The 15,248-nt window shown below is 41.5% G+C and overlaps 1 protein-coding gene across 5 annotated transcripts in view; it reads left to right on the top strand.

The window, feature by feature from the left end:
- Nucleotides 1-15,248, top strand: part of LOC144597281 (RNA-binding protein Nova-1) — a 220,087-nt gene that overhangs the window by 22,079 nt on the left and 182,760 nt on the right. For 2 of the 5 annotated variants that reach the window (XM_078406416.1, XM_078406415.1), the window contains exon 2: nt 901-1,102. The exons of the other annotated variants lie outside the window; for them this stretch is intronic. The gene's annotated coding sequence lies outside the window, so the exon portion shown is untranslated. The remainder of the gene's footprint in view (nt 1-900; nt 1,103-15,248) is intronic. 5 annotated transcript variants of the gene reach the window in all.

Raw genomic sequence — 15,248 nt, 5'->3', positions numbered from 1 at the left:
GTTGGCATGGACTCAGTGGGCTGAAGGCCCAGTTTCCACCCAGTATCTCTGACATTCAAAAAATTGCCATGGTTTAATCAAGTTAAAATGGGCAAAGGAGCAAATATGGTCACTGGGACACTGTCCAAATAAGAATGAAGCATCAGGCCCATGCCCCTTCCTCACCCCAGCATTCTCTTGGCCAATGTAAGTCCCTAGAAAATAGGATTGAGGATGAAAGGATAGGATTGCCTTATCAATGGAACTTGGAATGCTGTATACTCTCCAGACCTGGCCTTCCAGCCCGAAGGTTTTTCGATCCATTGCACGGACAGCATGGTGTCCTTTGGAAAAGCGAGAGGCAGCGACATTTGCCTCATGGTAACCTCTTTGTAGTGCTCGAACGTGGCAGTCTTGTCCAACTCCTGCTTTGAACATCTGAAACATCTGACAGTGAAACGCCGTACCTTCTACCACAACGAAAGAAGCTGGCTGCAGAAAGTGGTGCACTTTACCCACTCCATCACAGGTACTGACCTCCCCTCCATTGAAGTACTGCCTTAAGAAGGCAGCTAATATCATCAAAGACCCATAGCACTTTGGTCACACTCTCATCTTATCATCGGGAAGAAATGTAGAGAAGCTTGAGAATAGTTACCTTCAGGTTCTTACCATCAACCATGACCCTACCTTAACACTGAACCACCATGGACTTTGTACGACTATGGTTGCCCTACATATTTTGGTTTTTGCACTATCATGGACTAGTTTACTTCACATAACTGACAATTATTGCTCATTTATTGTTGTTGTTGCTGCGTCTAGTGTGTCTGTAAAGCTGCAGAAAGTAAGAATTTCATTGTTCCGGTTCATATCTGGTGCATATGACAAATAAATACTCTTGACTCTTGATTCTTGAAGGCTGCAACTTCTTTCAATGTGACCTCCCGCACCCGATCTGATGCCGAATGCTTTAAGGGGTCTTCAAGGAGAAACTGTTCTCCTCTGACGGGAGGAAGAAACCTGCCGCTGAAACGAAGGAGGCTGGAAGTAGCATAAGCATGGTGCCACACTTGTGGAGTCAACACCAAAAGTGATTTGTGGCCTAATCAGGGAAGGAAAAGTAAGTTGAGCAGCACATTCATCTACATCTTGTATGTATGACCCCAGCCACTTCACTCCACCTTCTCAGTAATACAAAACCAAAATACTGCAGATGCGGGAGTCTGAAATATGATTAGAAAAGGCTGGAAATCTTGAAAGGAGTTGATGCTTTGGGTCAATAACCTTTTAATCGATCTGATGAAAGGTCATTGAACTGAAATATTAACTCTTTCTCTCTCCACAGATGCTCACTGGCCTGCTGAGAATTTCCAGCATTTCTTGTTTTTTTATTTCTTGAGTCAACCTCAGTACATCACTTCTTGTATCAACTTCAAACGCGGGCGTACACATTCCTCCCTATCCTTCTCTTTGGTGCATTTTCTCATGTCCCCATTTGGCGATTTATTGTTGGCACTCATCATCATCTGTGCAATGTCACGGCTTGCCCTCGTGGTCACAACTCAATTGGTTGACAGTAATTCTTTGAACAGATGCCATTGGTCTCTATCGTTCCTTACAGGAGAAGCAGAGAATTAAACGTGGACTTCTATCCATCTTGTAATTGACAGCAACAGGGGAAAAGCCGCTGGATATCAATGGATTTACAGGATCTATAACTGACAGAAAATGGGCTTCGCGGCTACCTGAGATTAAATATCAGATTGCTGCATGGCACACAACACTCACCCGTGTTGACATGATGTCAGCAGGAAGTGAAATCATTTGGAACATCCTTGCCATGATAGTTCTGGTTCATGCTTTTTCTTTGCCATAGCACCTTCAAGCATCCAATAGGAGATGGTGCTGATAGACAGCACCATGTCACATGTGGTCATTCTATTTGAAACAACACCTGCATAAGAAGATTTGGCAACACAGCAATTGACATTTCTCTTTTCATCAGAACTGGGAAAGGTTAGAAATTGAACATATTTTAAGTTGCAAGAGCAGGGAGGTGGAGAGGACAAAGGGAATATGTATGGAGGCCAAAAGAAAGACTGAATATCACTATTATTGGTGATAGAGCCAGAGAAAAGGTAGTGAAGACTTGTTAACCTCAGCTGATCTGTTCTCTCCTCCCTCCTCTTGGAAACTTATAATATGTTGGTTTCCACTTCTTTTTATTTCTGATGGAAGGTCATCAACATGACACATTAACTCTGTTTCTCTTTCCGCAGATGCTGCCTGACCTATTGATATTTCCAGCATTTGCTGTTTTTATTTCAAATTTCCCACATCTGCGGATGTTTGCTTTTGGAATTTTCACTCTGATGGCCCTCTTATCACGTTAGCAAGAGCTGTGTAGCCAAGGCAATAGTTCAATGATTCTTTATTGTCACGTATGCACAGCACAATTAACTCCTTTTGCATCACCCACAACTGCACAATCACCATATTCCGACGCCGTTTACAAAGAAAAAGTCCAAGGTCCAGTCCACATGCTGGAAATACTAGATGTCATATCAGAAAAGAACCAAGTCTGCCCAGGTTGTACACGGGAACTGTGCCCTACAGACCGGGGAATGGTGGATGTGTTTGCAGGCAACCCACTGCAGCTGCATGTGTTCAGAGAACATTGAAGGAAACTATCTCAAACAGGAAAGGCCAGATTTTGCAAACCTTCGCGATGATATCTTGGACCAGGGAAAGAGTGGCTACTTGCTCAGTGCGTTCAGGCCTTTGCCAATGTATTAAACATCATGTAAGATACATGACCTACTGATATTTTTCAAGGCTTCCCATCACCTTATGCTTCATACTTAGTTTTAGACCAGCAATATTCTCACCGCACATGATGGGCTAGCTGATCTGTAATAAAGTTGGTTCCCTCTCACTTTAAATCAAGGTAGTTTCCCTTAAAAATTTGAAGATGATAGTTCATCAGCTGCATTACTTTTTCTCTGAACATTTTTAAAACACTGGCATCATAGATTTGTCACGTTCTCATTTCATTATTTTCTTTGCAGTTGTTATTTTACTTGCATCAGACTTTACTTTAAACTTTAGAGATACAGCGTGGAAACAAGCCCATCGGATCACCTGTACTCTAGCACTATCCATCACACTAGGGATAATTTACAATTTTACCGAAGCCAATTAAACTACAAACCTATACGTCTTTGGAGTGTGGGAGGAAACCGGAGCACCCAGAGAAAACCCACGCGGTCACAGGAAGAATACACAAACTCCATACAGACAGCACCCATAGTCAGGATCGAACCCGGCTCTCTGGCGCTATAAGGCAGCAACTTTACCGCTGTGCCACTCTGCCGCCAATTGGAGGCGTGGTGAATTTTCGTGAACTCTTGTCTGGAATATTTGGCATGGTATTTTTCCTATTCCATTACTTCTGTTATGGAGTAATTTATATGAATTCCATTCCTTTTTATTTTATTGTAACTTTCATCAGTTTTTGAGGACCCATGTCAGTCCAGACCATCTTTATGTCACATAATTATAAGAAAAATCCATGTCGATTTTTGATATTTCTTGTAAATTTAATTTAGGTTTCTTTTACCATTGCTCTTTCTGTCTATTTGGCAACGTTTTGGTCATTTGGGATCTGCATTAGTTTAGTTTACTTTAGAGAAACAACTTTAAAACAGACCCTTCGGCCCACTGACCCCTCACTGACCAGTGATCACCATGTACACTAGTTCTATCCTACACATTAGAGACAATTTACAGAAGCCAATTAACCTACGAACCTACACGTCTTTGGCATGTGGGAGGAAACCAGAGCACCCATAGCCAGGAACGAACCTGGGTCTCTGGTGCCATGAGGCAGCAACTCTACCACTACACCATGCTACCCTGAACTCAAACTTTTATCTTCTGCTTTTAGTTTCTCCATCTGTTGATTTTGTTTGGTAACCTGAGCAATAGTTCCTTCGTGGTGTTAGTTGGATCCTTGCAACTTCAACAACTATTTTGAGAACTGCCTACAGATTTTCTCGATGAACACAATTTGTCCTGGTTACATTGGGCAAAATAACCATACAGGTTGCCAATACGTATAATCTTCATATCTTTTTAATGTATTTTAAACTTGTCATATTTTGATTGCTGCCATGTGTAAGATATTACGGCAATAACATGTAGATAGAAACAAGCCCAGGTTTGGGCAACAGTACATGTTGTTGTCGGTGTAGGTCTTCTTTTATTTTACAAAAATATACTGCGCAAACTCACATATTCGCAAGACTGATAAGATATTGAATATGTCACATGACACAAATCACACCATTGTGGTACTCTGTTCTTAAAGTTACAGTTACCATTATATACACAACACTATGTAAATTTTTAAGTAAGTCATGGTTGCTCTTTAAATCTGCAACATTACTAAATGTAAAATGGGCATCTTCCTTTCTGGTGTGTTCCAAATTGTTGCAATAAATTATTCTTAGAATACTTGAGAAATATACAGCCTGACTGACATAGTCTATTTAGCTTGATGTATGAAAAAATTAAATTCTTCATTAAACCCAATTGTCTTTGTCCAATTTCTTTACCTATGCCTTCTCCAACTTCACATCACTGCCAAGGGGCCAATGTGCAAGTCCAGTTGAGTTTTGAATCCTATTATTGCTTAACTCTGCCTTGCCTCTGATTTTTATTTTTTGTTGGCAGCCATGGATACAATAGTTGTCAGTGGAATATCCATTAATATTATTTTTGTAGTCTTCTGGAAGACATCTGTTAAAGTTCTTCATTAAAAAAAATCTGTTGGTTGAAGTTGAAAATCACAGAATGGAAGACAATGTACTATTTTGATTAGGAAATTGGCTGAATGATTGTAAACAGAGAGAAGAGTTTAATGAGAACGTGTTCAAATTGACAGCATGTGGCTTGTGGTATCCCACGAGGACCTGTGTCGTGATCATTACAGTTAAATCACTTGTAAATGGCTTAATTTATGGTCTGTAAAACCACATATTCAAGTTTGCTTGTGTAAAAATAAGATTGACAGCAGAACACAGTGTTTAGAGGAAAACATAGCAATTTTAATTGATTCATTATACAAATTTCAGTATGGCAAGCTTGAAGGCGCAAGTTAAGATCTAAGTGTAATAAAGATGAACATTTTCTAACTTCTGAATAGTTAGAAATGGGGATTAAAGTAAATTGCATCCACATGCACAAATAATCAAAAATGCCAATGGAATGCTGAACATAAATCTGGAGGACTAGACCACAAGAGAATAGAAATTGTGCCACAGGATCACATTGATCATAGCTAAAGTATTGCGAGTATTCTCAGAACAATCTTGTAGGAAGTAAAAATGTAGAAACAAGGAACTGCAGACGCTGGTTTAACAAGGAAAGACACAAAATACTGGAGCAACTCAGCAGGTCAGGCAGCATCCCTGAAGAACACGTTTAGGTGATGTTTCGGGTCGGGACCCTTCTTTTGTAGGAAGTAAAACTTGGCCTTGATGGAATCCGATGTATCAAATGACACTGCAGACCCTGGGTTATTTTTAAGCATATTCATACAAACTATAATTGTATTCTTGGGCATTTTGAGGTGAAAGTAGGATTTGATTGTTTTCAATCTATTCAAGGAAAACTGTTTGGAGAGTCAAGGGGCTAAGAGGCATAGTCTCAAAATGACAAAGCACCTTTTACATGTAATGACTGGTATAAATTTGGAACTGTATTTTACAAATGCCAATTCCCTACAAACCTGAATGTCTTCGGAACGTGGGAGAAAACTGGAGCACCCGGAGGAAACCCACGTGGACACAGGGAGAATGTACAAACCTCGCAGAAAAAGAACCCGTAGTCAGGATCGACCCCGGGTGTCTGGCGCTGTAAGGCAGCAATTCTACCGCTGCACTGCCATGCCGCACGAAGAAGGAAGTGGAAAAATACACAAAGAGGACAGAGAATGCAGGAATCATTCAGCAGATTAAACATCATTGGGGAGAGAAACGCAGTTGATGTTTTGGGTCAAGGGCACTTCAACAAAGCTTGAAAAGTGAGGAGGCACAAGAAGAGGACTCCAAGTGAAGTGTAAGAGAATGATGACCTTAACCTTCTCTGCATGCTCTCAAAGGTGTTTCCCCTGTTGTCGCCACATTCCACTGAAACACATTTAAAAGACACTTGACTTCTGATTACCCCAACAAACATGTTTTGAACACATTGAAGATTGCCTCCCAATCTATTACATACTTTCAGCATATCTCCTGCATACCAAAGCCCAGTTTAATCACATCTGGTGATCATATGGTTTTCATTGGCTGGGCTCTGCGCCAATATAGCTGTGCTTCTTGTGGGAGTCATCATTTGCATTCAAAACATCAAGTCACCTGCTTTCAAGCTGTCAACTAGTACCGTGTAATGAGGTGCAAGGAAATTGGGCAGGATGGACTGCCGCATGAGGAAATCATTGTGTATCTGCCCTGGAACCTGGTGCACACTTACTAATCAAGAACGGGTTACCAATTCATAACCACCCTCCTATATGGGTTAACATATGAGGAGTGGTTGGTGGCTCTGGGCTTGTACTCCCTTGAGTTTACAAGGATGAGGGGAGGGGGGTTCCTCAATGAAATCTACCAAATAATGAATGGCCTAGGCCTGGAGCGGTACAATGGCACAGCAGTACAGTTGCTGCCTTGCAGCACCAGAGACCCGGGTTCGATCCTGACTACGGGTGCTGTCTATACGGAGTTTGTATGTTCTCCCCGTGACCGAGTGGGTTTTCTCCAGGAGCTCCAGTTTCTTCCCACATTCCAAAGACATACAGGTTTGTAGGTTCATTGGTTTCAATAAAGTTAGAGCTCAGCAAGGAACATTCTGCGGGAGTCATTGCTGACAAGCATGACCAAAACATAGACAAAAGCCATTGATGTCTCTAAGTGTGACATCAAATAGGTAAAATTGAAGTAAATGGGAATCAACATTGACTATTTTTTTTATCAGACTCGTACCTGTCAAATAGGAGGATGATTATGACTTGCTGAGGGCAGTCATATTGTTCCACATCGCAGTGTCCTAGGCCAAACCAATTTCATATGTTAGCCTCCCAAAGTAAAGCTGGAAACAGTGATTTGCAGGCGATGGTGCAGTGTTTAGTTCCGCTAATGAAGTCCTCTGTTCACACATGCCACAATGCAGAGAAAAGAAAATAGGATTAGACTTATTAATGTCAAGTAACATTTGTATCACACAAGTGCTGGTCGTAAAACTCTTCAAGAGAGTGAGTCCAACCATCGTTCCATGACTTTCAATAGCAGTATTGGCATTCTATCATCATCATGGGAAAACTAAATTGCAGTCACCACACATTGCAGCTATTAGAGTAGGTTAGAAGGTGATATTCTGGGTAAGTGACTCATCTCCTGACTCCCCAGAGAATTTCTACCATTAACAAGACACTTCAAGAATGTGGTAGGTTTATCTTTACTGTACGTGCAGCTTCAACTACGCTTGAGAAATATGATGCCATGCAGGATAAAGCAGCTCACTCAACTGGCATTCCAAATGGCAGCCCTAAACATATTACTACCTGCACCACTCATGTACCAAAGCTGCAATTCACTTCTACAAAAGGGTGGCATAGTGGCTCAGTAGCATTGTTGCTGCTTTACAGCCCCAGAGACCCGGGTGCGATCATGACTCCAGGTGCTGTCTGTATGGAGTTTGTATGTTCTCCCTGTGACCGCATGGGTTTTCTCTGGCTGCTCCGGTTTTATTCCCACACTCCAAAGACATACAGGTTTGTAGGTTAATTGGCTTTGGTAAACTTGTTTTTAAAAAATTGTCCCCAGTGTGCAAGATAGTGTTAGTGTATGTGATGATTGATGGTCAGCGCACTTAGTGTGCCGAAGGGCCTGTTTCCACGCTAAAGTCTAAGAAAATCCACTGCACTAACTTCTCAGCCATTTTACCAGTACATTCCAAACCTGGTACCTTAATTACCTAGAGGGAAAGATGCATAGGCTTGAGAGACAAGGGAGAGATATGCTTTTGACAGAACACTGGAAGACTTCAGGAGTAAATAATTTGAAGACCTGGGAAGATTTTATATTTATTATTGAAACAAGGACACTAGGTCTACTTCTCAATAGATCTTTCTCCACTCGGCAGGAACTCGAACTTCTCAGGTACTGGTGCTCTAACAAGAGTCAAGAGTGTTTTATGCCATATGTCCCAAAACAGAACAATGAAATTCTTACTTTCAGTAGCACAACAGGTTTGCAATGGCAGTACTCAATAGATAGCACAACAAATAAACAAACAAAAAAGTTCAGTAAGTAAAAAAATTCCAAAATAGTGCAAAAACAAAACAAAGCCCGAAATTCCTAGTGCAACCCAGGCAGTTCATATTTCAGTTTTGTTGGAGTTCATAGTTCAATATCTTGATGGTTGTGGGAAAGAAGCTGTTTCTGAACCTGAATGTTACAGTTTTCAGACTCCTGTACCTTCTTCCCAATGGCAGGAGTAAAATGAGAACATTACCAGAGAAATGTGGGTTCTTGATGATGCTGGCTGCCTTTTTGAGATAGAGCCTCTTATCGATCCCTTTAACGGTGGGTAGGTCAGTAACCCTAATGGGCTGGGCAGTGTTCATCATTCTTTGTAATCTCCTCCATTCCTGGGCATTCGATGTGCCGAACCAGGCCATGATGCAACCAGTCATTTTAAGGATCAAGAGTTGAGATGTTTTATTGTCATATGTTCCAAACAGCATCATTAAATTCTTACTTGCAGCAGCACAACAGAATATGTAAACATATTACTCAGTAAACAATTTCATAAATTAAAAAAGTTAGATATCTATATATATATATACACACGCACACATATACATATACATACACATATACACACAGACACGTGTGTATGAGATATATATATATATATATATATATACACATTTACATACACACGCATAAAACAAGCAGACAAACAATAATAGTGCTGTAATAATAATAATAGTTGTTCTCCAACTGAGGGCGTGCTGCACCTATAAAGGTCTTTTTGTGCCAGTAGCTTCTCCTCCTCCTGCCAATGTTTCCCTTGATCTCCCTGAGATCCAAGGCCAGTACACTGTGGTTCTAATGGCTCCGGGCTGTAAAGTGGACTAAAGTTGTCAGATGCTTCCAACATTGTCAGAGTTAATTCTCAGCACAATTATGGTGATTAAAACCTTTTCATTCAAAGAGACAAGAAAGCAGCTGTGATGTTTTGCTCACGACATAACTTACATTGGTGTCTCCTCAAACTGAGTGACAAATCACCAACATCACAAAACTTGCAGACCCTTTGTTATTTTGGAAAAGCTATTTAAGAAAACAACCTTAATTGAGTCATTAACCTATTGGAATTGGAATCAGGTCTTTCCCTAAAGGGCTGTTCAAGTCTAATGTGTTGGATGTGTTGCAGGGAAATGCTAAATCAGCCGCTTAAGTTCACTTCTCTACCAGATGATCAATTTCCTCACATTTAAACTCTGCAACTACTTTCCAAACTCACTTTGACCTTGCACATCCCCTCTAAATATATATTTAGCAGCTGTCCAGTTACTTGGTTTTATTTGCAATGTTATAGAAATCTCTTTTTTAAAGACCTTTATTGCACTTGGTCCTGCGGTATATTACATTTATTAGTTCAGTTTATTGTTTAGTTTAGTTTATTGTAACATGTACTGAGGTACAGAGAAAAGGTTTTTTGGTGTTGCGTGCTATCCAGTCAGCGGAAAGACTATACGTGATTACAATCAAGCCATCCACTGTGTAAAATAGCATAGTTAGAGTAAGAAATGCTGCTGTTGGAGTAGAGGTTTAAAGGAGTAGAGCAATTGTAATGAATGATTGCAGATGAACTTCTGGGACCAGCACACAGAAAGTCGTCTGGCTTGGGCGCCATCTTGCATGTTAGATAACTTGCTATCAATAGTCTTTCCTCTGACTGGATAGTAAGCAACCAAAAAAGCTTTTCACTGTGCCACGGTACATGTGATAATAAACTAAACGAAACCAACCTAAATCTTGCCAGCTAACTGCATGCAAAAAAGGAGATACCATGCATGGGGTAGTGTTCATATGTTCATAAATTCTAGGAGTAGAATTAGGCCATTCGGCCCATCAAGTCTACTCTGCCATTCAATCATGGCTGATCTATCTTTCCCTCTCAACCCAATTCTCCTGCCTTTGCCCCATAACCCCTGACACCCATCAGGTGTCTGTGATGCAATGGTGAGCAACTAATTGGGATAGTGACAGATCTCAAGTGACAGAGATTTCAAGAAACTTGGAAAAAATCCATGGATAGAGCAGTCCATGAGTTCCATGGATAGAGCAGTCCAGGCACAAGAGAGTGAATGCAGCGGGCAAGTGGGACTAATGTAGGTGGGGCATCTTGGTCGGCATGGGAAAATTTTGCCGAAGAATTTCACACAACTCTGACTTACAAATGTATTGATCAGCGGATAGCCTGGGCAGATGTGTGCTTCTGAAGAATCTCTAGGAGTAGTCTCTTTGCTGATGAATCAGTATCTGCCTTCAGCTCTGAGAAAAATGATTTGCCCTGAGTGGCATGCCTTGATCATAACGCTGTATCTGGCAATAGATTACTGCCAGTGCTGTCATTACTGCAGCACCCAATGAGTAAGTATATCAGCAACTGAGCACTAGAGGAAATAACCCCTGGTAATTTGAGCACACTCTGTGGATTTTGGCAGACATCTAAGATGGCTAAAGTCAGTCTGGAGCTTCCTGGTCAGGTGCCCTGATATCACTGGAGTGTTGCTATAAATAGTAAGGAAAACAGCAAAGTACTACTCCTGTAGTTCTGCTGAGATTGCTCTACGACAGTCATAATTTGGAGCTTTCAGCTCTCGTTTACGTCGATGTGTTTGGCAATGGGCTTTGTGTCACCAATATATCATTGGATATATAGTCATAGAGTCATACAACATGGAAACAGAACCTTCGGCCCAACTTGCCCACACCGCCCAACATGTTTCATCTACACTAGTCCCACCTGCCTGTGTTTGGTCCCTCTAAACCTGTCCTAATCATGGTCCTGTATAATTGTTTCTTAAATGTTGCAATAGTCCCTACCTCCTTCGGCAGCTCGTTCCATACACCCACCACCCTTTGTGTGAAAAGGTTATCCCCTCAGATTCCTATTACTTCCTTCCCCCCTCACCTTAAACCTATGTCCTCTTTTTCTCGCTAATGTGCAGGAGTAACTCCACTGGAGTTACTCCAGCACTTTGTGTCTATCTTTGGTATAAACCAGCATCTGCAGTTCTTTGTTTCTACATTTTATCATTGGATACATGTCAGGCACCAGGAAAAAGTCAAGTGCACTAATATGGATTGCCTGCGGACATTTGTGGTCCAATTTCACAGTTGGCAAAATTTCCTTGTGAAAATGATTGCAAATGTAATCTACTCCAGGCAAAGTTAAATTTTGTTTAACTAACATCTAGAAATCAAGCGCTACACTATACCATTTGATGTTATGTAAGCTATCAAATCAGAATCTGATGCCATCAATTAACGGTACATTTTGGACTTTTAGACTATAGATTAATCACTGAACAGGCCCTTCGGCTCACCACGTCCGCACCGACCAGTGATCACCCTAAACGCTAGCACTATCCTACACACGAGGGACAATTTGACACTTACAGAAGTCAATTAACCTACAAACCTGTACGTCTTTGGAGTGTGGGAGAAAACTGGAGCACCCATAAAAAATCTACGCGGTCACAGGGAGAATGTACAAACTCCGTACAGACAGCACCCGTAGTTAGGATCAAACCCAGGTCTTTGGCGCTGTAAGACAGCAACTCTACTGCTGCGCCTCTGTGCCGCTCTAGTTGGATTTTGTTTAAGTAACATCTTAAAATCAAGTGCTACATTATACCTTTTAATGTTCTGCAAAATCTGAAATCAGAATTCCGATGCGTTTAATTAATAGGACAATCGAGCAAATTTGGGGTTGGATTACGTGGTCATATTTTCCTTTTCCATCCTTGGTCTTCTTTGCAGACGGATGATCAGGTAATGGAACAGGTGAACAAAGGGAGAGAGAACCTAGATGGATCCAAGGAATTGGAAATGCATTGGCATGACATTTGAACTCCCTTTGCCATTCCCACATTGATCTGTCTGTCCTCCACCATCACTGCCATATAGATGCCAAACGCATTAAACCTATGTCCTCTGTTTTTTTTATTCCCTTTGTCATTTGTATGCATTTTTAAATGGATGAGTTTGAATTTTAGGATATTTATATTGTAGCACGTTACTATTTCATGCTGCTGATGTGAAATGATAGACATTTTGCTGGAGGAGAGTATTGAAAGGTTTACTTTCTTGGTTTTACCACAAAATACACTATGAAACTTGGGGAATTGTGTTTAACTTGGGTTGAACTATATAGAGTCATGGGTCATACAGCACGGAAACAGGCCCTTTAGCGCAACTAGCCTATGCCAACCAAGATCCATCTATACTCAGTTTAGTTTAGAGATACAGCGCGGAAACAGGCCGTTTGGCCCACTGAGTCCGTGCTGGCCAGTGATCCCCGCACACGAACACTATCCTACACACACTAGGGACAATTTACAATTTTACCAAGCCAATTCACCTACAAACCTGTACATCTTTGGAGTGTGGGATGAAACTGGAGCTCCCAGAAGAAAACCCACACAGGTCACAGAGAGAACATACAAACTCTGTACAGACAGCACCCATAGTCAGGACCGAGCCCGGGGCTCTGTAAGGCGCTGTAAGGCAGCAACTTTACCGTTGTGCCACTGTGTCACCACATGCTTGGCCCATATCCCTCTAAACCTTTCCTACCCCTTCACAGCAGCACCAGCAGCATTAAAAAGGAGCGTGTGACAATATAAATATCATAAAATTCAAACTCACCCATTTAAAATGAATAGATGTCCAAATGTCTTTTAAATATGGTTATTGCACCTGTCTCAACTACATCCTCAGGCAGCTCAATCCAAACACGTTAGTCTATTTGAGATACTTGACATGGCAAATAAAACTGAGGAAGAGCTGTAGACATTTGAGTTTGCAGGTTCTCCCTGTGACCACGTGGGTTCCCTCCGGGTGCTCCGGTTTCCACCCACACCCCAAAGACTTGCAGGTTTATAGGTTAATTGGTCCTCTGTAAAACATATTCCAAAAAAGAGAATAATCCTACGGATGATTGTGTTAACGTATAAGGAATGTTTGGCTCTAGCCTGTACTTGATAGAGTGTAGAAGGATGAGGGGGGGATCTCATTGAAACCTTACGAATAATGAAAAGGCTTAGATCGAGTGGATGTGGAGAGGATGTTTCCACTAGTGGGAAAGTCTAGGAACAGAAGGCACAGCCTCAGAATAAAGGGATATATCTTTCAGAATGAAGATGAGGAAGAATTTCTTTAGCCAGTGGATAGTAAATTGGTGGTATTCACTGCCACAGAAGGCTGTGGAGATCAAGTCGTAGGGTATTTTTAAAGTGGAAATTGATAGGCTCTTAATTAGTAAGGGTGTCAAAGGTTACGGGAAGAAGGCAGAAGAATGAGGTTGAGAGGAAAAATAAATCAGCCATGATCAAATAACAGAGCAGACTTGATGGGCCGAATAGCTAATTCTGTTCCTATGCCTTCTGAACTTCTGAGCACCAAATTCTTAATATGCCTTATAAGCCATACTCCAAAGACGTACAGGTATGTAGGTTAATTGGCTGGGTGTAGGATAGTGTTAATGTACGGGGATCGCTGGGTGGCACGGACTTGGTGGGCCGAAAAGGCCTGTTTCCGGCTGTATATATATGATATGATATGATATGATATGAAGCCCATCTCATGATTAATTTATATTTAACATTATTTTATCTTGTTCCTTAAATATGTTTCTATTCTTCATTTGCTGCAAAAATATATGTAAACACTTCTGAACAAATGTATTAACAGTTGCTTTTGCAGGCTGATGGGATGGCTGCAGTCAATTCCTCCCAATTAGGATAACTGTTTATGTAATACACTTGTGACATGAAAATGAGAGCAGAGCAGTTTCAAAACAAACAAAAAACTGATAGAAGAACTCAGCAAGTTGAGCAACATTGGTGTGGGGAATGAAATAGTCGACATTTTGGGTGAAGACCATGCAACGGGACTGAGAGTGAAGAGAGATGATAACCAGTATGGAGAGGGGGAGGGTTGAGACAGTGGCCAGTGGGTGATAGGTGGACTGAGAAGGGGTGGTCATGAGCAAGAGATGCCAGGAGTGGGAGGGGTTGGGTTATGAGATGAGAGGGGAGGGGGGTTGGAGGCGGGGGTGGGGGGGGTGGTAGGCAGGGGAGGGTGAAGCTGAAGACCTAGGCTGGAGGGTAATAAGCAGGGACATAAAAGTTCTAGTCATGTAATTTAATAAGAGAGGTAGTAATGGGAAGTATTTAGGGAGAAATGAAGGGCAGATGGAAAGAGATGGGGAGGGAATATGATCAGTGAAGTTATAGACAACATAGACAACATAGAAACAGGTTCTTTGGCTGAATGTGCCCATGTTGCCTCATCTACACTAGTCCCACCTAACATCATTTGTTCCCACTAAACCTTTCTTATCCATGTATCTGTCCAAATGTCTTTTAAATGTTATGGTATTTGCTCAACCACCTCCTTTGGCAGCTTGTTCCATTTTCCCTCCACCCTCTGTTTGAAAAGGTTTCCCATCAGGTCCCTATTAAATCTTTCCCTTCTCACCTTAAGCCTATGACTCCTGGTTCTTGATTCCCTTAGATAGACACAAAGTGCTGGTGAGATTAGTGAACATGGGGCATCCTGCCCAGTGTGGGCAAGTTGGGCTGAAGGGCCAATTTACATGTGGTTTGACTCTAGGGGGAGAAGTGTTGAAAATGGTCTAAGTGAATTTGAGGGAAGGGTGGAAGTTAATAGCAAAGGCAATAACATTGACGAAAGCAGAAACAATGTAGATGCAATGTTTTAAAATATGTGACAAATAGCTGAAGCCGAGGGAAGTGATAATGTAAAATCCAGAAGCTGAGTTCCGGTTTCTGTCATTTTAAGTCACCATCTTACTAACACTCTGATCTCTCTGTCTGTGGCCACCTGTTCTGTTGCACAAGGTCCAAAATAAGACGTTAGAATTTAGAGATACACCTGGGAAAG

This window comes from Rhinoraja longicauda, chromosome 10 (genome assembly GCF_053455715.1).
Source record: "Rhinoraja longicauda isolate Sanriku21f chromosome 10, sRhiLon1.1, whole genome shotgun sequence".
In the NCBI taxonomy this organism is placed as follows: Eukaryota; Metazoa; Chordata; class Chondrichthyes; order Rajiformes; family Arhynchobatidae; genus Rhinoraja; species Rhinoraja longicauda.
The sequence above is the reverse complement of the archived record's forward strand: the minus strand, read 5'-3'. Positions and strand labels throughout refer to the sequence as shown.